The sequence below is a fragment of the Toxorhynchites rutilus genome, chromosome 3 (genome assembly GCF_029784135.1).
Source record: "Toxorhynchites rutilus septentrionalis strain SRP chromosome 3, ASM2978413v1, whole genome shotgun sequence".
Lineage (NCBI taxonomy): Eukaryota > Metazoa > Arthropoda > Insecta > Diptera > Culicidae > Toxorhynchites > Toxorhynchites rutilus.
Genome location: NC_073746.1, coordinates 48,500,234 through 48,526,052, shown reverse-complemented (window position 1 = coordinate 48,526,052; position 25,819 = coordinate 48,500,234). Strand labels below are relative to the sequence as shown.

Below are 25,819 nucleotides of genomic sequence, written 5' to 3'. Positions count from 1 at the left end.
CTTGCCTCGAAATTATATTGCCCCTGGGAATGCGTTCGTTTTTTTGCAGGGCTCGAGCCTGCGTTCCTCTTCTTCTTGCTCATCACACACTACGCGAAGCGTCCAATTTATGACGCGGAAAGAAAAATTCCCGATACGAATAACGCGAAAAACGAACAGAAAAACCAAACGACGATATCCAAGTTGGATTACCACTGGTGAGGTCCAATCTTAGATCAAGGTGCAACGAAAGCAAAGTGAACTGGATTGCTCAACAGTTCGATGCCGAATGAAAGTTTGCCTCAGCGAGATCCACTGTTTATACTCTAGGCAAGTATTCCCCTTCATTCTTCTACTTTTCCTTTGTACACGGAGACTCTAAATCCTACGATTTCCCCTTCGTGGGTCATCGATAAGTTGCTCGTTATTGACAGCTCTGTTCGGGAAAGCACACAAATGAACAGAACAAATGTATGGGAAAATGGAAACGCTTAAAGTTTCCATGAATTTTAACCATTTACAAACCAGGGGATTCTAATGTATAGCATATTAAACAAATCTTAGGGAATTTCCGATTCGTGTAGTATGTAAATCGCCAAAATCCGTTCGCGGCAAAAATAGTTATTAACATTAACTTTATTGCATAAAAACGTGACCTGTTTTCTGATTTGGCACCCTTAATGAAAGACGTAGTTCATGCGATTACTTGCGAAAACTGAGACGCATCTTTCCCCAGTCATAACGACAATGATTCATGAACTGTGTATGTAGGGAAAGCTATGTGCTTGAGCTTGAGCTTAAGCTTGGGTAGACTGTACACTTCATAGTTGCTCTCCGTGATTGAACTGAACCAGCAAAATTGCACAAAGTACGAATCAGGATTCACTGAGGTAAGTGATGTGATTACGTTAACGCGAACTATCTACCACTCGACGAAACAAAATTCTTTAGGTATCCTCAAAAGGAAACCCTGTAAAATTTATTGAACCTGCTATATAGTCTTGTTTTGACATAGAAATCTCAACTAAGCACTAATGAAAATGACTCAAGTACTACTATGATATATTCCGTTGTTCATCGCGCGTACTCTATATCGAACATCAATCGCGACACTGGAGAGTTTTCTTCGCGAAATCTGACAAGGTAACTGAAAGAACTCATCGAGAATCAATCGGACTGGTGATATAACCCCAATCACGACGACGAAGGGTTAACTTTGGGAAACCTAAGAAGATAACCAAGAGAAATCCTCTACAACCTATCGTCCCGGCGATATGTACCGTTATTCATCGCACATACGCTTTATGGAAAAATAATCGCGACGGCGGAGATTTTTCTTTTGGGAAACCTGAGAAGGAGAAGAGAACTCCTCGAAATCAATCGAACCGGCGATACATTCCGTTATTCAACGCGCGTAATTTTTAACGAAATCTAATCGCGACGACGAAAGGGAATGATGCAATAAAAAAATAAAATGGAAGAAACAACTATTAAAAGAATAAACGAATAAAAGAATAAAAGAATAAAAGAATAAAAGAAAAAAAGAAAAAAAGAAAAAAAGAATAAAAGAATAAAAGAATAAAAGAATAAAATAATAAAAGAATAAAAGAATAAAAGAATAAAAGAATAAAAGAATAAAAGAATAAAAGAATAAAAGAATAAAAGAATAAAATAATAAAAGAATAAAAGAATAAAAGAATAAAAGAATAAAAGAATAAAAGAATAAAAGAATAAAAGAATAAAAGAATAAAAGAATAAAAGAATAAAAGAATAAAAGAATAAAAGAATAAAAGAATAAAAGAATAAAAGAATAAAAGAATAAAAGAATAAAAGAATAAAAGAATAAAAGAATAAAAGAATAAAAGAATAAAAGAATAAAAGAATAAAAGAATAAAAGAATAAAAGAATAAAAGAATAAAAGAATAAAAGAATAAAAGAATAAAAGAATAAAAGAATAAAAGAATAAAAGAATAAAAGAATAAAAGAATAAAAGAATAAAAGAATAAAAGAATAAAAGAATAAAAGAATAAAAGAATAAAAGAATAAAAGAATAAAAGAATAAAAGAATAAAAGAATAAAAGAATAAAAGAATAAAAGAATAAAAGAATAAAAGAATAAAAGAATAAAAGAATAAAAGAATAAAAGAATAAAAGAATAAAAGAATAAAAGAATAAAAGAATAAAAGAATAAAAGAATAAAAGAATAAAAGAATAAAAGAATAAAAGAATGAAAGAATAAAAGGATAAAAGAATAAAAGAATAAAAGAATAAAAGAATAAAAGAAAAAAAGAATAAAAGAATAAAAGAATAAAAGAATAAAAGAATAAAAGAATAAAAGAATAAAAGAATAAAAGAATAAAAGAATAAAAGAATAAAAGAATAAAAGAATAAAAGAATAAAAGAATAAAAGAATAAAAGAATAAAAGAATAAAAGAATAAAAGAATAAAAGAATAAAAGAATAAAAGAATAAAAGAATAAAAGAATAAAAGAATAAAAGAATAAAAGAATAAAAGAATAAAAGAATAAAAGAATAAAAGAATAAAAGAATAAAAGAATAAAAGAATAAAAGAATAAAAGAATAAAAGAATAAAAGAATAAAAGAATAAAAGAATAAAAGAATAAAAGAATAAAAGAATAAAAGAATAAAAGAATAAAATAATAAAAGAATAAAAGAATAAAAGAATAAAAGAATAAAATAATAAAAGAATAAAAGAATAAAAGAATAAAAGAATAAAAGAATAAAAGAATAAAAGAATAAAAGAATAAAAGAATAAAAGAATAAAAGAATAAAAGAATAAAAGAATAAAAGAACAAAAAAATAAAAGAATAAAAGAATAAAAGAATAAAAGCAGCCATCGACATCACCCAAGAAACGCTGCGCCTACGAGACGTGTTGCGACTGCCAGACGACAGTCGTCCACACTTGTGGGTACCACTAGGCGCCGGATCATGTGGACACACGAAATGAATGAATTCGTGATCCGCGCCTATTACATCTGCACTGCTTTGGAGACGGACATGAGCGGTCGCCCTCGAATACTAACAATGTTCGAGGAAGCGTATCCAGAGTTCGTCGGGAGGCTTGATCAGAACGCGATGAACGCGAGGCGTAGAGCGATAGTACGCAACAACATGCTCTCCCAAACGCAAATCGACGAGATCAAGCAGCAGGTGCAGAGAGAAATAAGCTCCAGGAACAACAGAGCAAGCGATGTGTCGAGACGAAGTTCAGTACGGCTGAGCAATTCATTCGCGAGTGGGGCACGCGAATCAGCACCAGTGGAGGCCACAGTACTACAACCCCCTGAGCCGGAAAACCCACAGCCAGATCAACAACTACTACGCGATCTGGTCTTCCACTACGACGAGGCGATCTCACAGTTCCGCGACACAGACCCATTGTCGCGCCCCAGGATCCCGAAGTTGCAGCATTCCCGCAGGCTGACAAGTGCAGTAAAGCTCATGAACGAGCACGTTCTTCCGCTGCACTTGGTTGATGCTGAGAACATGGAGGAGCTGCAACTGAAAGTTTACTGTGCTGCTGTGGCGACCGCCAAAAGTTTAGGATACCGTATTAGGCCAAGAGGCGGACTGCTCCAACATCTCCGTGAAAGGCGTGAGCCTCCATGGCGAAGGAGATTGGAGCAACGGATCCTAAACAAGCGCGCCGCAATTGGAAGACTGATGGCGTACAAAAGAGGCAACAGATCGGCGAAATTATGTCGCCAAGTTGCTGTGATCGTGCGGCCTACTGAACTTCGCCAGCTGGGAGCTCACCAGCTGACGGAAAAACTCGACACACTGGTACAGCAATTGAGCGTCCTAACTAAACGGCTGAAACGTTACTCTGACTCTGCAAAGCGCCAGGAACAAAATCGGATGTTCAGAGATAACGAAAAAGCGTTCTACGACCACATTAGCGACGAGAAGCCCGACTACCGCGAAGGTTTGCCAGATATTAGCGATGTGACGAACTTCTGGGCTGGTATTTGGGAGACCCCAGTACAACATCGCGACGGGCAAATGTGGTTAAGACGGGAGGAGGAGAGTTGTGGTGAAATTGGAGAGATGCCAGCTATCATCGTCGAAGAGAACGATGTCCGCGAAGCCTCGCGGTACCTGAGGAACTGGGCAGCACCGGGCCCCGATGGTGTTCAGAACTTCTGGCACAAGAAGCTGACCGTCGCACATCAAAAGATAGCTGAGAGCTTCAACAAGGTGCTACGTGACCCACACAACCTCCCTGAATTCGCCACTCGTGGCGTCACATTCCTCCTCCCGAAAGACAGCAACACATTGAACCCATCAAAGTACAGGCCGATAACGTGCCTATCGAGTCTGTACAAGATATTAAGCAGCATCATAACCGCCAAAGTTTCTGCCCACTGCGAACAACACCATATCATTGCAGAAGAGCAGAAAGGATGCAGAAAAAATACGCATGGCTGCAAAGACCAGGCCATCATCGACGCAGCCATAGTCGGCCAGGCGGTTTATAACCAGCGGAACCTAAGCATGGCCTATATCGATTACAGGAAGGCTTATGACTCCATACCTCACTCGTTTCTCGTCCGGGTATTGGAGCTCTACAAAATTGATCCCGTCGTCGTTAGGTTCCTGCAGCATGCGATGAGGCAGTGGAGCACGTCTCTGCACCTTAGTGATGGGGAAAATGTGTTGCAGTCTAGAACGCTGCAGATAAAGAGGGGGATATTCCAAGGCGACTCTTTCAGCCCGCTTTGGTTTTGTCTGGCACTGAATCCCCTCAGTAGGACGCTCAATAGAAACGGTCATGGCTATAAAATAAGGTATGGTGACGGCGCCCACGAAGAAGTGACCCATACCTTCTACATGGATGATCTCAAGGTCTACGCTGATTCACGTCAGCGTCTAGGTGTAGCTATCCGGGTTGTCGAAGACATAAGCAGGGACATCTGCATGGAGTTCGGCCTCGACAAGTGCCGCTGTGTCCATCTGCTGAAAGGGCAGCTTACCGAATCCGGAGGTTACGAGGTCTATGACGGCGAGTTCATAAGAGACATGGTTCGTGGCGAATCCTATAAATATCTTGGATTCCGACAGCTCACCGGGATTCGCCACTCCGACATCAAGACGGAGCTGCGAGACAAGTTCTTGAGTCGAGTGAACTGTGTCCTGAGGACTTTCCTCAACGCGGGGAACAAGGTACGCGCGATCAACACATTCGCGGTTCCCCTGCTGACCTTCAGTTTTGGTGTAGTCAAATGGAGCAAAACTGACCTAGAGGACCTTGAGAGGAGGATGAGGAAAGCATTCAAAGAGGCCGGAATGCACCATCCTCAATCGGCACTGGAGAGAGTTTCACTGCCACGCAAAGAAGGGGGACTTGGAATAGTCGACATATCTGCACTGTGTGTTGCCCAGGTACGACAACTGCGCGAGTACTTCGCAGAACGCGCAAGCCAAAACGCGCTATACCGGGCTGTCTGCGCCGCCGACAGAGGATACAGCGCTCTGCACTTGGCGCAAGCGGAGTACCAACTCAACTGCAATCTGCAGACAGTGGAGGAGAAGATTGCAGCTTGGAAGCAGAAGGCAGTGCATGGTGCCCACCCCCATCAACTGGACCGGCCACACGTCGACAAGGCCGCATCTAATCTGTGGCTAACGCGTGGTGAGCTCTCTTCAGTAGTAGAAGCCGACATGATAGCCATCCAGGACAGGATAATGCCGACGAGAAACTGCAGGCGGTACGTCTGGCATCAAGACGTTGATGACATTTGCCGGATGTGAAAACCAGGTGAAAACATAGAGCACATTATGGGAGGCTGTCCCGTTTTGGCCAACGCAGCCTACACCGAGCGCCACAACAGCGTGGCCCGTATTGTTCATCGACAACTGGCGCTCCAATGTGCTCTACTGGAAGACAACGTACCAAACTACCGGTACCTGCCTGCACCTGTCCTGGAAAATGCACTGTTCTGACCGACCTTTCGATCCACCACAACCGCCCAGATATAATGGTTTACGACAAGAGCGACCGCAAAGTCACCATCATCGATGTCGCTATTCCACTGAACCAGAATCTGGAGGAGACCCACGGTCGCAAAATCTGCAAGTACCGACCATTGGCCGTGGAGCTCAAGGAACTGTGGGGGCTAAGGGAGGTCCCAAGAATTGTTCCAGTCGTTCTCTCTGGAACTGGAATTATCCCGAAGACACTTCTGGAAGCGCTAAAGGTGTTGAACATGGAGAAGGAATTGGCCGGCACCCAAAAGTCGGTCATCCTTCCCCCCCGGGCGATTGTCCGACAATTTCTCGGTCAGGACTGAAACAGCACGAGCATGCAGATACGTGCATTCCGCAGAGCCTAGTCCCCCTTTGGCATTCAGAAGCCCGGGGGCAGGTGAAAATTCTGGCTAGGTTCGCCTAGTTAAGAAGTGAGATAAGTCTGCTAAAAAAAATAAAAGAATAAAAGAATAAAAGAATAAAAGAATAAAAGAATAAAAGGGTTCTGGGTTCTCAAATGGGGATCAACATAGGGTAGGAGCCTGCCTGTTGGTCTCAAATGTTCCTATCTCACGCCTCCACGAAGATCATATGACGACATTTTTAGATCGGGCGTGAACTGGAAACACACACCTGGTCTTGGCTCCGAGAACGGGTGTCGAAAGTGGCTAAGTGAGGGGGTGCGAGCGAGTCAGAGCGCTATATCTCTCCCGGGGAAGGCCTCCCGGGTCATGGAGGCCTTGCCAACCCGCTGTCTCCCGGGCAAAGGAGATACACCCAATAAAATGGAGCTACGATCACGAAGAATAATTAGAATGCGATCACCCGAGGAGGGTCCCCGAACTGGAGCTGGTCCTGGAACGGGCGTAAGAGCGAGCGGCCAGCGGCTGGAGGGCGATGTGCAAGAGCGGGCCACCAGCCGGGTTCAACCCGAAGAGCTACCGCCACACGGAAACAGCAGCCATCGACATCACCAACGAAACGCTGCGCCTACGAGGCGTGTTGCGACTGTCAGACGACAGTCGTCCACACTTGTGGGTACTACTAGGCGACGGATCATGTGGACACACGAAATGAACGAATTCGTGATCCGCGCCTATTACATCTGCACTGCTTTGGAGACGGACATGAGCGGTCGCCCTCGAATACTAACAATGTTCGAGGAAGCGTATCCAGAGTTCGTCGGGAGGCTTGATCAGAACGCGATGAACGCGAGGCGTAGAGCGATAGTACGCAACAACATGCTCTCCCAAACGCAAATCGACGAGATCAAGCAGCAGGTGCAGAGAGAAATAAGCTCCAGGAACAACAGAGCAAGCGATGTGTCGAGACGAAGTTCAGTACGGCTGAGCAATTCATTCGCGAGTGGGGCACGCGAATCAGCACCAGTGGAGGCCACAGTACTACAACCCCCTGAGCCGGAAGACCCACAGCCAGATCAACAACTACTACGCGATCTGGTCTTCCACTACGACGAGGCGATCTCACAGTTCCGCGACACAGACCCATTGTCGCGCCCCAGGATCCCGAAGTTGCAGCATTCCCGCAGGCTGACAAGTGCAGTAAAGCTCATGAACGAGCACGTTCTTCCGCTGCACTTGGTTGATGCTGAGAACATGGAAGAGCTGCAACTGAAAGTTTACTGTGCTGCTGTGGCGACCGCCAAAAGTTTAGGATACCGTATTAGGCCAAGAGGCGGACTGCTCCAACATCTCCGTGAAAGGCGTGAGCCTCCATGGCGAAGGAGATTGGAGCAACGGATCCTAAACAAGCGCGCCGCAATTGGAAGACTGATGGCGTACAAAAGAGGCAACAGATCGGCGAAATTATGTCGCCAAGTTGCTGTGATCGTGCGGCCTACTGAACTTCGCCAGCTGGGAGCTCACCAGCTGACGGAAAAACTCGACACACTGGTACAGCAATTGAGCGTCCTAACTAAACGGCTGAAACGTTACTCTGACTCTGCAAAGCGCCAGGAACAAAATCGGATGTTCAGAGATAACGAAAAAGCGTTCTACGACCACATTAGCGACGAGAAGCCCGACTACCGCGAAGGTTTGCCAGATATTAGCGATGTGACGAACTTCTGGGCTGGTATTTGGGAGACCCCAGTACAACATCGCGACGGGCAAATGTGGTTAAGACGGGAGGAGGAGAGTTGTGGTGAAATTGGAGAGATGCCAGCTATCATCGTCGAAGAGAACGATGTCCGCGAAGCCTCGCGGTACCTGAGGAACTGGGCAGCACCGGGCCCCGATGGTGTTCAGAACTTCTGGCACAAGAAGCTGACCGTCGCACATCAAAAGATAGCTGAGTGCTTCAATAAGGTGCTACGTGACCCACACAACCTCCCTGAATTCGCCACCCGTGGCGTCACATTCCTCCTCCCGAAAGACAGCAACACATTGAACCCATCAAAGTACAGGCCGATAACGTGCCTATCGAGTCTGTACAAGATATTAAGCAGCATCATAACCGCCAAAGTTTCTGCCCACTGCGAACAACACCATATCATCGCAGAAGAGCAGAAAGGATGCAGAAAAAATACGCATGGCTGCAAAGACCAGGCCATCATCGACGCAGCCATAGTCGGCCAGGCGGTTTATAACCAGCGGAACCTAAGCATGGCCTATATCGATTACAGGAAGGCTTATGACTCCATACCTCACTCGTTTCTCGTCCGGGTATTGGAGCTCTACAAAATTGATCCCGTCGTCGTTAGGTTCCTGCAGCATGCGATGAGGCAGTGGAGCACGTCTCTGCACCTTAGTGATGGGGAAAATGTGTTGCAGTCTAGAACGCTGCAGATAAAGAGGGGGATATTCCAAGGCGACTCTTTCAGCCCGCTTTGGTTTTGTCTGGCATTGAACCCCCTCAGTAGGACGCTCAATAGAAACGGTCATGGCTATAAAATAAGGTATGGCGACGGCGCCCACGAGGAAGTGACCCATACCTTTTACATGGACGATCTCAAGGTCTACGCTGATTCACGTCAGCGTCTAGGTGTAGCTATCCGGGTTGTCGAAGACATAAGCAGGGACATCTGTATGGAGTTCGGCCTCGACAAGTGTCGCTGTGTCCAGCTGCTGAAAGGACAACTTACCGAATCCGGAGGCTACGAGGTCTATGACGGCGAGTTCATAAGAGACATGGTTCGTGGCGAATCCTATAAATATCTTGGATTCCGACAGCTCACCGGGATTCGCCACTCCGACATCAAGACGGAGCTGCGAGACAAGTTCTTGAGTCGAGTGAACTGTGTCCTGAGGACTTTCCTCAACGCGGGGAACAAGGTACGCGCGATCAACACATTCGCGGTTCCCCTGCTGACCTTCAGTTTTGGTGTAGTCAAATGGAGCAAAACTAACCTAGAGGACCTTGAGAGGAGGATGAGGAAAGCATTCAAAGAGGCCGGAATGCACCATCCACAATCGGCACTGGAGAGAGTTTCACTACCACGCAAAGAAGGGGGACTTGGAATCGTCGACATTTCTGCACTGTGTGTTGCCCAGGTACGACAACTGCGCGAGTACTTCGCAGAACGCGCCAACCAAAACGCGCTATACCGGGCTGTCTGCGCCGCCGACAGAGGATACAGCGCTCTGCACTTGGCGCAAGCGGAGTACCAACTCAACTGCAATCTGCAGACAGTGGAGGAGAAGATTGCAGCTTGGAAGCAGAAGGCAGTGCATGGTGCCCACCCCCATCAACTGGACCGGCCACACGTCGACAAGGCCGCATCTAATCTGTGGCTAACGCGTGGGGAACTCTCTTCAGTAGTAGAAGCCGACATGATAGCCATCCAGGACAGGATAATGCCGACGAGAAACTGCAGGCGGTACGTCTGGCATCAAGACGTTGATGACATTTGCCGGATGTGCCATCAACCAGGTGAAAACATAGAGCACATTATGGGAGGCTGTCCCGTTTTGGCCAACGCAGCCTACACCGAGCGCCACAACAACGTGGCCCGTATTGTTCATCGACAACTGGCGCTCCAATGTGCTCTACTGGAAGACAACGTACCAAACTACCGGTACCTGCCTGCACCTGTCCTGGAAAATGACCGTTTCAAGCTGTACTGGGATCGCACTGTTCTGACCGACCTCTCGATCCACCACAACCGCCCAGATATAATGGTTTACGACAAGAGCGACCGCAAAGTCACCATCATCGATGTCGCTATTCCACTGAACCAGAATCTGGAGGAGACCCACGGTCGCAAAATCTGCAAGTACCGACCATTGGCCGTGGAGCTCAAGGAACTGTGGGGGCTAAGGGAGGTCCCAAGAATTGTTCCAGTCGTTCTCTCTGGAACTGGAATTATCCCGAAGACACTTCTGGAAGCGCTAAAGGTGTTGAACATCGAGAAGGAATTGGCCGGCATCCAAAAGTCGGTCATCCTTAGCACCTGCGCGATTGTCCGACAATTCCTCGGTCAGGACTAAAACAGCACGAGCATGCAGATACGTGCATTCCGCAGAGCCTAGTCCCCCTTTGGCATTCAGAAGCCCGGGGGCAGGTGAAAATTCTGGCTAGGTTCGCCTAGTTAAGAAGTGAGATAAGTCTGCTAAAAGAAATGGAAACTATATCGGGTCCATAAACTGCACAAATTTTATTGGCAGCTTGAGATGCATTTTTGCCTTTGTCATAGTAGTACTGTAAAATATGTCGGATTTTCTCTTTATTTTGCTCCATATTTGCGACACTATAACCAAGGATGGAAAACAAGGGAGCATGATGTGATTTACGATTAATCGCAAACTGCACAGATCGCAATCTGTGCAAACTGCGACTAACTATTAATCCTCACCCATCATAACCAAAAGATTTTCTCTTGGTAAGAATTTGCTCCATGGGAATGAGTGTCTCTATGACGTACGCTTTACGATTCTCGCTCTCTCGTCCGGGCGTTCAATTTTCTGGGTAAAATAAAAAAATGCGCTACAGCAGATAGGACGACTTTAATGTTTCATGTTTCACAGAGGATTTCTCAGATGGTGTTCAAATTAATCTACAAGAGTCTACAAATAATAATTCCCCTCAAATCACTAATTTTATGAGTTAATGTAAATGCGTTATTGGCCAAGGCAATTACGACATCGAACACGTGGTCTTGCGAGATATATTTTTCCGCCAGCCCAAATACAGACCTCTTTTTTCGGGCCCGAGTAAACTGGTGGCTAGAAAAGACCTTGATTACCTTGAATTAATCAAAAAACATAAATTAGCACAAATATGTCAACATGTGTTTTTTGTGTAAGCACGTAAATATTTGCTCATAATTTTTTTTGGATTGTGGAACTCTACATAATTTGCATACAGATAGACTATCTACAGTTTGTGGGGGGAATACTCATACAACTCAAATGGATAATGATTATATGCTATCACAAAGCTGAGAAATTTTTTGACGTTTGGTTTCACTATTGATTCATTAAAAAAAAACTTTATTTTTAAATGTTTTCTTATCCTGAGACTGGCTCACCATATTGCACTGCTACTAAAATCGTAGGCTAACTTCAAGGATATTTTTTATTCATTTTCGGCGAATAATCAATAGAGTGCAATGTCATGAAACATCAGAATAATAGCAAAAACAATATTACGATCATAAGGTGTTGGACTCCCTTGGCCGAGTGGTTAGCGTCATAACTAACATGCCGGGTGTTCGGGTTCGATTCCCGTTCTGGTCGGGAGAATTTTTCGTCAAAGAAATTTCCTCCGACTTGCACTGTGATCACTCGTATTCTAGAGCTTGCCACTCAGAATGCATTCAAGGCGTGTTATTTGGCATAGAAATCTCAACTAAGTACTAATAAAAATGACGCAAGTAATACTACGTTGAGACGGCGAAGTTCCTCTAGGAACGTTAGTGCCATTGAAGAAGAAGAAGAAGGTGTTGGACAGGTTATTCCAGACGACATTGGAATATATTCCATCTGATCATCTTTAGAAAGGTTAATGACCTCCAAAGAATAAATTTATCTTGGGCACATTGGATTGATGTTCATGACTTCCAGTTGGACGTTTATTCGCTTTGATAATAATTATGTGGTCTTCACAAAGCATATATTCCAATGCCGTCAGTTCACTGAAATTCTTCGCATACCGTTTGATGATAAGGTGGGATGTTGATAATCATTTGCTGCGATACCTATTGTTCCAACAGTATTCATTCGACAAAATGAAGACTGAATACCTGAAATTAACCAGATTCAACCATGCAAATCTGCGGTCAAAGCAGTATGTACACTTGAGAGATGCAACAAGTTTGAAGGGATATAAAAAAAACATTTGTCGTTCGATAAATCTACTGCCACATTTGTCGGAAGTCCACGATATATGAATAACATACGTCCATACTAATTCATTACATTTATTCGCAACGAAGAACGTAACCACACAGAATTAAATTAATCAAATATGTGATCCGTTTTATCTACAAAATAAAAAAGGGTCTGAAATTCAATCGAATTCGAAAGGTGTTTCGTGAAGTCACTAATTGAATTACTATTGGAAAAATTATTTGGAGAGAAATGTGAATGTTCAGAATTATTGGAATCTATAAAACGATTTTGGGCGGGATGAGATTCGCCCAAATCTGCTGGTAATAAAATTAATCAATTGCATCCATTACCCGTCTGCTGTTTATCGGGCGGGAGACGACAGCAAAATAGAATCGACACGAGACTGAGTCAGCCACTCACTGCGGACAGTGCAATAGAGAATTAAAAATCCCTCGACGAGTGTCGTAAGATTTCAGTTGATCGTCTCTTGTTACACTTTCCGATCAAGAACTCATCATCCGCTCTATGGAATGGGATTAATCGTTTGTGGCTTGCACTCACGATAAAACTTTAGTAGCAGAAGTAATGCTCCGAGAGTGCAAGCAGTTCTTCTAATATTCTTTCTAATGGAAGTACCAGAATCGTCCTATATAGCGTACTTTTTGATGTAGAGCCAGCTTAAGGCAAACAGAGACCAAAACAAAGAAAAGAAGCTCAAAAACTCTGTCATTATTGGAATTCGAACATTTGCGTAGAAGGATGTTTTTCGTCAAAAATGGTTCTCTATCACCTCCTGAAATAATCCGAATTAATGTTAATATTAATGTTTTGACGTAGGACTACGTCTTTCATTTCTATACCAGGGTGTAAAATCAAAGTTTCGAAAACGAAAGCGTTACGCCGGAGACCGAGATTTTGAGCGTTAATAGCTCTTAAACAACTGAACGAAATGGTATGATAAACACTTAATTCGAAAGATAAAATGTCTACGCGTCATATACTTGTTACTTTTTCATCCAAAAACTTGCTTCAATAGTCTTAAAATTGCTTTCAAAACAGGCTATTGAAATCACCAATCGGTATATAAGCGAGCGCCGCTCGTAAACCCACTCAGTTATGATTGAACAGCGATTGGAGCATGTTGTCGTTGTTGTTGTGAAGCTAATTTCGTTTATCATGAAAGCGCTGATGAACGGTGTCACCAAGAGGCTGTTTGTGCACCTAAGGCCAGAAGGGAATCCATCAGGAGGAGAGTGATGCCATGGTTCCGCTTGAAACATCGGAGCAGCCGCCACACACACACATACACACGCGGAACCCTCGTTGTTATCATCGTTGCTGAAAAATAATCTACCAGTTCCCCTGGGAATTGAAAAATACATTCATGCGAAAAAGGTTAATTTTAATGTTTTCTATCAATATAACACTGCAACCAAATACATTTGGTTTTGTGATTTTCAATCAATCGCAATTAACAGGAAAGCTTCTGAATATTTTTTCCCCATCAGTGAAAAATTTTCGTATCCAATATTGGATGCATAACATGAAAAACGGAAAATGTTTCACATCGCGAAAATCAAGTTATTTTCGAGCGATTATTTGCTTTCTACTCATATAATGCTGCGGATTTTTTTCAATCAAGTGCGATCAACGTAAGACCACGTCTTTCGGCAATTTATTAGAGGTGCAAGAGGTGCAAAGAGGTGCAACTTTAGGAATTCCCGCTCTACGCGCACTGGCAAACGATGTTTACTCAACAATTTCTCTAACGAGAAATGGGTGTTGTGAGAAAGGATTAGCGAACGCAAAAACGACAAACGGGAGAAAGAGATGTTTGGAGGTTGAAGGAAATTGGCAGAAAACATCTTCATTTTCTCTTTCGAATAATGTGATTCATACCGCTTCGTTTTGCCAGAAGAGATTATTAATGCTCAAAGGAGGTATCGAGTCCGAGGAAATTACCCAGCGCAAATTAGAGTCGACTATCGATTGCGGCATTCGTACACAAATATTTTTATCAAAGTGATTTCTTCGATATGGGGAAATATTCACTACACCATGCCATGTATTTCATATTCTTCACTATCAAATCCATATCCATGGCTCCTAGCGGTATCGAATTATCATCGACACCACGATTTTCGCTGAATGCTCATTTCAGTTCGGCATGTAAAAAACTTTTCTGAACTCTAATCCATCAAATTTGGAGCCCTGAAAAGGGCCGTTGATTATATGCTAAACTAATACAGCACGCTCTCCTCGGATACGATGGGTCAGCTGGATGTCCTTGGGCATGATGTGACGCGTTTTGCAAGGATAGCACACTAATTGGTATCTTCGAATAAGCCTCCTGCAGCGTCATAACCGCAGAACTTTGGAAGCGCAAGTCGGTTTTGAAGTCCTGAGCAATTCCACGAACCAAATGCTGCAAAGGTAGCTTGCGGATCAGCAATTCGGTCGACTTCTGATAGCGACGAATTTCACGCAAAGTTCCTGGTCGATAGCGATGTGGCTTCTTCACCTATCCTGCGGCTGGTGCGCTTATCCGAGCTGCTTTCGTGTGCCTCACCACCGAAAGACTAACGAGCTGTTTGCTTGGTCCCAAACAAACGAGTCGTCACGGCGCGAGAGTAGAGTAAAAAATGAACTAAAGCAAAGGAAGCGTAATTTTATAAACCATAAAAGTATAGAATCTAAACCCCACCCTTAATATATTCGTAGCTTACCCTGAGAGAGAAACGAATAACATCGAAGTAAGTATACAGTAAGCTAATATAATAAAGAGGGTGGGGTTTACATTCGATACTTTTATGTTTTATAAAATGACGCTTCCCTTGCTTTCGTTCATTTCTTACTCTACTCTCGCACCGTGAGGACTCGTTTCATCGGGACTAAGCAGACAGCTCGTTAGTCTTTCGGTAGTAAGGCACCACGAAAGCAGCTCGGATAAGCGCACCAGCCGCAGGATAGGTGAAGAAGCCACATCGCTATCGACCGGGAACTTCGCATGAAATTCCTCGCTATAGCAAGCTACCTTTGTAGCATTTGGTTCGTGGAATTGCTCAGGACTTCAAAACCGACTTGCGCTTCCAAAGTTCCGCGGTTATGACGCTGCAGGAGGCCTATTCAAAGATACTAATTTGTGTGCTATCCACGCAAAACGCGTCACATCATGCCCAAGGACATTCAGCTGGCCCGTCGAATCCAAGGAGAGCGTGCTATATTAGCTTAGCATATAATCAACGGCCCTTTTCAGGGCTCCAAATTTGATGGATTAGAGTTCAGAAAAGTTTTTTGCAGGCCAAACTGAAACGAGAATTTTTGTTTGGATGGCATACAGCATCGAGAAAATTCCGGAAAGATCTAATCGTTGCTGAAAAATAATCTGCCAGTTCCCTGGGAATTAAAAAATACATTCATGCGAAAGAGTTTATTTTAATGTTTTCTAACCATATAACACAGCGACCGAATGCATTTGATTTCGTAATTTTGTGATTAGCTGGAAAGCTTCTGAAGATTATTCTTTCCCATCAGTAGGATATTTTCGTATCCAATATTGTATGCGCGCGCAACGGAAAATGTTTCATATCGCGAAAATTATATAATTTTCAATCGATTATTGCTCAGTCGCCGAAATTTTCATACTCAGAGAGCTCATTCTCCTCTAGTTTGCCTTCCAAATTGCCATCGTAAACCACACCTTCTCTCGATTCAATCACGCACGAAAAGCATACTTAAATGATATTCTGGTGGTGAAACCCATTCATTTTTCGTGAGGCGTCGGGCACAAATTACGTAATGCGAGAAGGGAGGAGGGGGTAGATGTTGCGTTACTTTCTGTGTTTTAGAGATAGGAAATTGCGTTACGTAAGGGGGGGGGGGTGGAGGTGGTTCAAAATCCGGATTTTTAGCGTTACGTTATTTATGCACGACGCCTGATGACATCGACAAGACAACATCGTTACTGAACGAGCTGAACGGCGAGGGATCGAGGGATTCATTACCTGGCCTGACCTGACCTGAAATGCAATCAGTTGGTTTTAACTGTGAGGGAGCGCAGAAAATCCGATGGATCAGAAGGAGAAGAGAAGGTGACCAAGAGAGTATCAGCATCGAAATACGGTTCCTCGGGAAGACATAGAAGCAGCCGCCACACTAACACACATACACACGCGCAACTCTTTTCGTTTGCTGGTTATCGAGAAGAAACCTGGAAAGAACTTATCGTTGCTGAAAAATAATCTGCCAGTTCCCCTTGGAATTGAAAATTAAATTCAAGAGAGTTTATTTTAATGTTTTCTATCCATACAATACTGCGACCACATACATTTGGTTTTGTGATTTGTCAGTCAAGTGCAGCTTCTGAAGATTATTCTTCACAACAAGGTTTTTTGTATCCAATGTTGGATGCATAAAACCATGAGCCTCCAACGTAACGCTCTCGTTTTTGAAGTCCCCCAAATATTCATTTATTCATTCATTCAGAATGGATTTAGATTCAACTTCAAACAAATGATCTCTAAATCAACGATAGTCCTACGTCACCCTAGCGGTGATACCATAGATATAACCCACTTCCTGTTTTTTGTATGAGAAAGGTATTTTATAAATCTAGGAGAATGATTTTAAAACGAAAATTTCTCGAGAATAAAACAAAAACTATATGTAGGGGAGAGGGAGGCAAGTTGGCGAGGGAGGCAAGATGACGAATCGGTAATTTGACCCATTGTAATGAAGGTAGCGCCACCTATTTTTTACTGAATCATAACAAGGCCAAACTTTGTACTCGGTCACTCTGCCGAAAACGTTATCACAAAAAAAGTGAAAAATAAAAATGAGAAAAATCGTGATTTTGTTATTTTTTCCGTTTTTTTAAATTTCATTATCCACTTTATGAGAAAAGTTGAAATTTCAAAATAATTTTATACATGATGTTTCGATCATGAATTTTTTCAACTAAATTTTTTTCAAGTCGCTTGGGGGTAAGTTGGCGAACTGCAACATTATGTTAATTTTTGGTTTTTTATTGCAGATGGCTAGAACTTATAAGCGAAAAAGAGACCAATATTGGTCGGACACCAGTTTGGAGAATGTTATGAAAGCTATAGAAGAAGATTTGTCTGTTCTGGGTGCTTCAGAACAGTTCGGTGTGCCAGAACCAACTTTGAGACGCTATCGACGAAAATATCCAGACATGGAGGTTATATTTTTAATTCAGCATTTGCGTTTCCATTTTCTTTATGCAAGAAATATTAAATCTGTATCAATTTCAGGATATGTCGTCCAAAAAAGGCCGCTTTGAAGCCACATTCAGGTACAACTTCGAAGAATTTCCTATTCGTTTGCGGTTAAAAATGGCATAGAGCACCCTTTCAAAGGAACATGCGCTGGACGGACATGGGTTGAAATGTTTATGAAGGCTCATAAGCTATCTAAAATACCTCAGCGGCTCGATTAATGGCGTTCAATAAAGAAAATTGTGATTTAATTTCTCGAACTTTGGGAGATATACGAGCTCAGTATCGTTTTCCTGCGTGTGACATTTACAGTGTTGATGAAAATGACATTTCCACTGTTCCAACCAAGGATTAATAAATAATTATTATAACATTTTGTTGATTTTTAGGTGACCAAACCATATTCGCCAACTTGCCTCCAGGCATTCGACGCTTTTTGCGCAAAGCTTTTGGGTGGACAAGTTTTTTAGTGTTTTTACCCATCCAATAAATAATATGATAGAAAACACTTCAGGCTATATGAATCAGCATCAACATTAAAAAAAAATAATTCCAAGATCCAGGGCTCGCCTAAGCTTAACGTCGCCAACTTGCCTCCGTCTCCCCTATATAAAACAATTTTTCAAAAATTGTTTTTTTGATTCGATTATATACAGGGAAAACAAATTGGAGACTGCTCGGTTGATACCAAATACTCGGCTGATGCGATTCGTATTCGCAATGAATCATCACTCTATAAATCTCCGAAACATCCTCGAAAACTCACATCTACAACACAAAACCACCATCAGACACAACTCCAGCTCAAAAGTATTCAACCACCTGCAAAAAAACGCGCTACTTAACAGCACAGAACACACATCTGTTGTCCCATGATACTTTTCACTTTCCGTCATAAAACGATGTTTTATGCTTTATCTTCTTTCAAAAAAACAACATCGAGCTTGGTTGTCCCAAGTTGATGTTCTGGGCATAACAGTCCCAAACATGTATTTTTTGTAGATCCATATTAACACACTGCGGACCGCTTACGAGTTTTCTCGTATTTCGCGTTCCGTCTGTTACGGATGGATTAAATCCTTGGTTTGTTCGTTTGTTCTTTGTTTGTTCGCATAATTTCAGAAAACAGTATCAAGTTCAATCGCCACATGTTGATATTCTACGCATAACTGTCCAACCTTGAATTCTTTAGCCCCTAATCAAGCTTGATTGATTCAAGTGAGAGGAATTTTTCACATTTCATTAGACAATAGGTTACTGCTCATAAAAAACCCGGTGTATTGCTAAACTGAAATGCTTAAACCTTCTGGTAGACAAATATGGTAGAAAATTTTGATTGCGTTTTTCTCAGTTGCTGATTTTGGAATATGGGACAACTATGCGTGAAACGGTAGTTTATGTGAGGAAAGCTAGATGCTGCGATTTTATTAATTTGACGCTAAATGCTATATGCCAAATGAACATAACGAATGTCTGAGATAGTGAAAATTTTACTTTTCATCAATCTAAAAAATATAGGTACTGAGAAAACATATTTTATATCATATTAAAGAAATCTCGATTCAATTGGTGTTAAAAAATAAAAATTGCAACAAAGAGAGCTCAATGTGAAAACTGTTTCAGGAGACATGACCTGTTTTCTGATTTGGCACCATTAACATAAAACGTAGTCCTACGTCAAAAAATCTACAATGTTGCGGTTAGAAGTAAAAATGATTGTTGGCATCGTAAACATTTCATGAGAACGCGTGGGAAATATCTCACACGAGCATTCACATATGAAAAAGTTCAGTTAAACAATTAACCGGAACTTCTCTACAGCAATGAACAAAAAAGATATGAATATGTTGAAGAAATTCTGAATTCAATATATAGAGCTAAAAGATAATTACGACGTGTTGGAGAATGAATAACACAAATCGCCAAAAAAGTTGTGAAGCATTTCAGCCCATGTAGTAATTTCTGATATATAATCAAATTCTTGGGTAAAATTCCCTCATATTATTATTTTTAATTTCAAACCATTTTTCAACCCATTTATCTCAAAGATGTCAATCCATGGAAAATCAGCGTTGATGTATCCAGTATTTAAATTGGCCTCGATTAAGGAGCGAATCGCGATTCCCAGCCAGTTGACCCCATCCGATACCCCCATAAATCTAATCAAATTATCTCATCAATCAATCACTACCGGCGACGAATCTCCCTGATGATAGGATCGCATCATCTTCCCGGGAAGATAATTCATTCGTCATCGGCACCTACAACGCGAAACATAGATAACTTCATCAAATATTTAAATCTCACTGCGAACTGCTGATAATATGCCATAAATCATTGAGACGCGACGCAATACCAACAACGGTTTGCCAGATGATATCACGAGTTGACGGATTGTACGGGTGGCGGCGATAAATCGATCACGTGGAACCGGAGATTTCATGTTTCATGCGTCCAGCACGATTGCGTTCTCCCTTCTCGGAGAATTTCCAATTCGACCAGACATTGGAATGCGAATTTCACACGAACCCGTCGTTTTCCACTTTATCCGGAATCGGATCAGAGAACGCCAATTTAGCTGCCAGATCCTATTTGCGTGATCCCGCACCAATTGAAAGCAAACCAGCAAGGGGAGGAGCACTGAAGATATAATTTTCGTTAATCTCCCACCGGCCGCTCTCTATTTTCACCTCGGGATGTCGGGATTGGTCGGGAGCGGCGAATAGAAATGAATCAATCACAGCCTAATTGGAGCTTAATCAAGTTTTCTGTATTGAATGTTCGATGTCTGACGAATTACCAGTCACGCGAATCCAGCTTAGACGGTCCCGCAAACAGGTACCGACCAGCGTTACAATGTAAGATTACCGTGGCTTGATAGTTTTCTTTTTGGTCAAATAAGGTGGAAAGATTGTCTGATGAGCACTTTTCCGCAGCCCGCGGAAAACAAGCACCGGAATGGATTCCCGCGCATATTGGCAGCCAAAGATGAACAAGACGTCCCGAGCTGTGTGAGGCAGGTTCGATCGATAGAAGCACGTTCCATTTTCCCATCTGGTTTGAACGCGCGGTATTGTGTGCTTTGTGGATGCCCAGTAGCGATCTACGCGATGAACGGATTTTCAATTACTAGGAAGAAAGATGCGAATAGGACAATACATCACAGCGCGGTGTGCCCTTTATACGAATTAAGTCTAAAAATTTTCGATTGAAACAATTTTTAGTTAATCTTTTTCATTTACAAACTTTGCTTCATTCAAAAACTTTTAGGCTCTTATTTTGATCCTTTTTTTCATGATGCTCCATCCGGACTTAAAAAACTGCCAAAATATGCATGGTTGACGTAACTACCAACACCACTCAGTAATGTAAAACGCTTTATTCATGTATTTAGCTGAATAATCCTGACTCTGAATAATTTATATAAAATAACATGTCTCTATATAATAAATATTAACGGTCAAAAGTGAGCCGGAAAGCATAGTTGACATAGTTGACACTTACGTTAACCATGCATATTTGGGCAATGTAGCTTAGAAAATTTTTCATCTTTAGAGAAAGCCACCCACCATGAACGTCTATGGTACTTGCCATTTTGTTCCGTTTTTCATCCGAACAAACCTGGCAAGCCTCGGATTATTTCGGATGCGGCGGCAAAAGTAGGGCGATCTCCACTTAATTCTTTCCTACTGAAAGGGTCAGATCTATGTAGTTACATTTTCTTCATCTTTTACGCGAGTATCGAGTTGCAGTCTCGGGGAATGTTCGCGAGATGTTCCATCAACTATTGATGATCGACGACGATCAGCAATGTTTGAAGTTTCTGTGTAACGACGTTACCCCCGGATGAGTCCCCAAGGTATACATCACGCGGGTGAAGACAACACGTGAAAAATCTGAATGCTGAACGCTTCAAGTGCCAATTTGCTGAATCAGTGGAAGCGTTTTGCAGACGAACGTATATTGACGATATGCTCGCTTCATCTATGCTGAAGAGGATTTCGAAATTCATAGATAGCTGTCGATCCCATTGGTGAACACAGAACGTGCCAGAAGAACCTTAGCCACCGAAGGAACCGGGAAGGTTCTCGGTATGTGGTGTGATACAATCAGCAACTCATTTACATTTACAACTTGAAAACGATACAGACAAGAGTTGTTGTCTGGGTAGCAGATACCCACGAAAAGGGAAGTATTGTGAATCCTGATATCAGTTTACGACCCATTAGGGGTACTGAAAATGTACTGATGTTCGCGAAAATAATTTTCCAAGATATCAGGCGCATAAACATTGGATGGGATGAACCAATATCCGATGAGCAATTTTCATAATAGAGAATGTGGTTTCATGTACTAAGCAAAGTTCAATCTATTGCTGTTTCTCGATACTTCCATATGTGGACAACCCGTTCATAGAAACCAACGAAATCCACAAGGGGAACCGCTGGTAATACGGACAGTGGGGGTAATATGGACAGTTGGTTGATTTGTATAATTACATTTTAAATCTCAGATTTCTGTTAATGAGAACACCTTCTGCATGTCATCACGCATGATTCCGCGTGTGGATGTAATTTTAGCTGCTGCGATATTAAGCATTTTGAGTGGTTTAATATCAAAATTCAATTCACTGATGGATATATTTCGGTTTGTGAATTAACAGAGAAGCGATATTAGTTATGTACGGAGAAATAAATACATTTTTGAGTGGGAAAGTTAAATTATCGAAATAATTGTACTGGAAAACGAACAGTTGCCAGTGGGAGAGAGATGGACTGTGAAAAGTCTGTTTAATCTGTTCCTAGAGAATGCCCTGCGTCTATAAATGGAAATCAAATCGCCAAATGTGGACTGTTTAGAAGTTGACTGGAACCAGAAACAAAATAGTTTAAGGTATGTTCGTTTATACTGCTGAAAAGCACGATATCACTTCTAGGTGGAATATTTCGATTTTTTCAGCATTCAACAGACATTCGTGATAAGTTCAGACCTTGGTTGAATAAAATTATTCCTCTCACGATCGATAAACCTCTACGCTCCATAAATTACAAACCTGTCCATATTACCCGCATCGAAAAAAAAGTTGTACTTTTCGGTCTGTTTTGATTCCAGTAAAAAACATTGAAAAAACTGTGGATGGGTTATACATATGATATAACTGCAAGGTTGACGTAGGACTGCCGTTGGCTTAGTAATCATTTGTGTTTTTTTCAATTAGCAATAATCGCGCTTCGAATGTTCCTCATTTGGTACGATATCGCCGCTGCGCAAAGCTGTTGATTAAATTATTGATTAAACTAGTGAATGAATGAAACAATTACAAACAAATCCCAATTTAGGTCAACTAACGGTATGTAACTAACGGTAAATCAACATTTTGCCTAATCATCAAACGGTATGCGTATAAGTTCAGTGAGCTGGCGACATGAAGGGGCATGCAGTCTTGAATAACCGAGCCAAAGCGTTGCATTTGTACCCGCTTTTGTAGACCGTGTGAGCAAAACGCATTCCGGAGTGTAAAAATGCAAAGGGGTATAAAAAGTACTGCCGAGATCTGCAATGCCGATTTTCTCAACTTATTGGTTTCGGAATCTGTGTTGGGAAAACACATTCCGGTTTGCAAAAACGCAAGCGAGTACAAAAGCACTCGCAGCTTGCATCACATTTGCAATGCCAATTTCCCCAGGCTCCATGGTTTTGAAGTCTGTGTTAGGGAAACATTCCGATTTGCAGAAACGCAAACGAATAAAAAAGTACCCGCTATTTGTATCTATTTTGAAATGCCGATTTCTCCTTGGTTCCATGGTTTTGAAGTCTTTGTTAGGTAAACATTCCGATTTGTAAAAGCGCAAATGAGTACAAATGTACTCGCTGCTTGCATCTATTTTGCAAAGTTAGTTTCTCCAGACTACATGGTTTTGAAGTCTGTGTTAGGGACATATTCCGATTTGCTAAAGCGCAAACGAGTACAAAAGTACCCGCTGCTTGTATTCATTTTGCAATGCCGATTTCCCCAGGCTCCATGGTTTTGAAGTATGTCCATTCATTCCTGCGATGGTACCTCAATCGCTGTTCAATTATAACTGAGTGGATTTCCGAGCGTCGCTCGCTTATATACCGATTGGTGATTTCAATCGTCTGTTTTGAAAGCAATTTTAAGGCTATTGAAACAAGTTTTTGGATCAAAAAGTAACAAGTATATAACGCGTAGACATTTTATCTTTCGAATGAACTATTTATCATACCATTTCGTTAAGTTTCTTAGGAGCTATTAACGCTCAAAATCTCGGTCTCCGGCGTAACGCTTTCGTTTTCGAAACTTTTATTTTACACCCTGGTATAGAAATGAAAGACGTAGTCTTACGTCAAAACGCTTTTTTGTAAAATATTTGACCAATTAGGTAGAGAAACAGTATATCGAATTGCAAGAAAATGCATCAAAGTTATGGGAAACATGAGTTTCCAAAGATATAATTGAAGTTCTTCTTAACATGTTCGTTTTACCCCACCTCCCCTACATGATGCGAGCGAAAATGGTTACGTAGCATTCGCGTACTCCCGCTACGAAAAAGGTGACGCCTTATAGTGTGCCTTTATAACCGTGAAGATCCGTCCCACTGAAGTACGTTTCGATTTCCCTATTATAGTGATAGGAATGCGTCTGGCTAAGGATATTGGATAAATTCACCGAATATCGCTACGAAGACCATTTTCTGGTCGGAATCGAAGGACGTATTATGTTCCTTCTCTTCTTCTTCTTCTTCTTCGCAAAAAATTGTTCTAACGTTCTTAGAGGAACTTCGCCGTCTCAACGTAGTATTACTTGCGCCATTGAATGCATTCGAATACGCGTGACCACAGTGCAAGTCAGAGAAAATTTCTTAGACGAAAAATTCCCCAGACCAGAACGGAAATCGAACCCAAACCCCCGGCATGATAATGTGTGACGCTAACCACTCGGACACGGGAGTTCCTCCTCAGGTTACCTAAAAATAATCTCTGCGCGTGTTGTGACACATGAGATCTTCGGGTTTTCGGATTTTGTGGAGTGGTCGATATTACGCGTATTACATCACTTACCTCACTGAATCCTGATTCTTACCTTTTTCCCACTAACGACTATCCCTTCCTTGATAATCCATAGAAAACCACGCTATAGTGGCGACACTTCTGGTTACTCTAAGGACGTGACCGGTATCGTTATTGACCATTTATAGCTCGAATCACCGAAACTGCACAATGAGAATGATTTACTACACCTAAACGTCGTTCGGTGTGTTATTTATCCAATTTCGCTGGTACCGCAAATTTGTCGTGGCAACCAAATTTGTGTTGAAAAACCAAGACATATCGGAGTGGCTTTTGGTCCCAATTTTTAGCGACAGAGGAACGAATTTTGTCGGAACAGATCGAGAGCTGCGCGAAGCATTAAAATTCGTGGCCAAGATAGGCTGATGGAAGAATTTGTAACATCAAACACTAAGTGGATCTTCTTGCCCCCAAATATGGGAGGAAGCTGGGAGAGATTGTTTCTAGATATAGTTTAAAGTAATGAGCAACATGAAACTTACCCGACTGCCAAGCGAAGAAGTTTTGGCGAACTATCTGCTAGAGATCCATCAATTAGCGCCCTCTTAAATATGCACCCATCGAAGACAACGAGGCCATATCTCTGACCCTATTCATTTTTTTTTATTCTTTCAATGGAATGGCATTACTCATTAACACGTTAAGCCCAGATTTTTTCATGCTGCGCTTTCCATTCAGTCCGCATCAAGAGTCTCAGTTCCCAAAGATACTTATCGTATCAATAGAAAATAGACAGCAATTAGACTAGAAAAAAGTCACATTTTGTGAAACATCCGAAAAACCGTATATATTTTTATTTTCTTATTTTGTAACTGTCAGTCCCAGTCAGTCAACGCTTTCCTACCAAAAAGCTCAACGTCGGTCCCTAGGGACCGACGCTGGGCTCAACGTGTTAAAGCCAATCCAGATCAGTGACGGTTATCGTCGCTAAAAGTGAAATAAAACTATTAGTATGGTTTAATGAATTCAAGATAAAACTGAGCTTAAAAAATGCTTAAACCAAATCTAACTAAATATAATCGCAGCCTTATTAGCAAAACGCTTTTTTTGACAAAGTGGAATTGAGAGAAGACACTAATAGTGAGTATCAAATTTTTAACTTTACTTTATTTTTACTTACTTTACTAATATTTTTTTACGCGATACTTTTTGAACAGACCTCGTATGTTGTGTTGTAGACTGGAAATTAATCCGATTTTGACGATTAAACTGGGTATGTTTTTTCGATTGCACTAA

The 25,819-nt window shown here is 41.9% G+C and overlaps 1 pseudogene; it reads right to left on the bottom strand.

The window, feature by feature from the left end:
* Positions 1-22,688: 22,688 nt before the first annotated feature.
* Positions 22,689-22,769, bottom strand: LOC129780973 (U4 spliceosomal RNA; annotated as a pseudogene).
* Between the last annotated feature and the right edge of the window lie 3,050 nt (positions 22,770-25,819).